Raw genomic sequence first — 939 nt, forward strand, 5'->3', positions numbered from 1 at the left:
TGCAGCCCGGTGCTGGGAAAAAAGAAATTCCTGAGTCCGAATAGTAAAATTAGCGTAAGACAGTTTGAGTTATCCCGGTATCGTCAGTGACAGTGGGAAAAGGTGCTGCCTCTCTTTTTTATTCTTTGAATAAAAAAGTTTTTTTATTCACCAAACAGAATTAAAATAGTATTTTTCTGACAGCAGTTGTCACAGAGTTTTCTCTCTGCTGACAAAGCAACCCTGGTGGAGCACTGGCTTCCCAGTCCTGTCCAGCTGCTTGAGGGCTGCTCAAGTCTCACGGGGCTGGAGTGGCTGGCGGAGTCCTGGTGTCCTGGTGCCTTGCTGGGACACTGTGCCTGGCCGGTGATCCCGTGAGGTGGCCGGGACTGGGGGTGAGACAGGGACAAGGGTGAGCCCCCAGTCCCCGGGGCTGCCCCGCCTGGGTCAGCTCAGCCAGCTCAGCACGGGGCAGCAGGAGGGTCACCTGCTTGGCCAGAGACCCCCAGGGAGCAGGTGCAGACCCAGCAGACAAGCAGGCTCATCTGCCCCTGATCCCCCTGCCCTGACAGGGCCACACCTGGCTCATCCAGAGTCCTGATCACTATGGGAAGCTGGTCCCTCGGGATGTGTCCACCCCTGCCCAGCAGCTGGGCCACTCTGGGCTGGGAAGGAAAGAGCAGCAGGGTGAAATGCAGGGCCCACTCCAGCATTCCCTAGCAACCCTCCCAAACCAGCTCTCCCCAAGGAAACTGAAGGCACAAATTCACCCCGGATCCGCAGCATCGCCCTGCCAGCCCCCACTGCACATGCCACGTCCCCACCTTCATCACCCTACCTTGTTGGGGAGGGTCACAAGTCCCTGCAGATATGCACTGGTCCGGGGAGAATCCTGAATGGCTGGCAGTTTGCAAGTGCTGCTCTGATGGTCCCCAGAGCTCTGTGGCACATAAAAGCCAC

The 939-nt window shown here is 57.6% G+C and overlaps 1 long non-coding RNA gene across 1 annotated transcript; it reads right to left on the minus strand.

The window, feature by feature from the left end:
- Positions 1 to 208: 208 nt before the first annotated feature.
- Positions 209 to 939, minus strand: LOC134427723 (uncharacterized). The gene is made up of 3 exons (XR_010030221.1): positions 818 to 939; positions 560 to 644; positions 209 to 368 (listed from the first exon to the last, which is right to left on the minus strand). It is a non-coding gene; the product is annotated as an uncharacterized LOC134427723 (long non-coding RNA).

This window comes from Melospiza melodia, chromosome 21, assembly GCF_035770615.1.
Source record: "Melospiza melodia melodia isolate bMelMel2 chromosome 21, bMelMel2.pri, whole genome shotgun sequence".
Lineage (NCBI taxonomy): Eukaryota > Metazoa > Chordata > Aves > Passeriformes > Passerellidae > Melospiza > Melospiza melodia.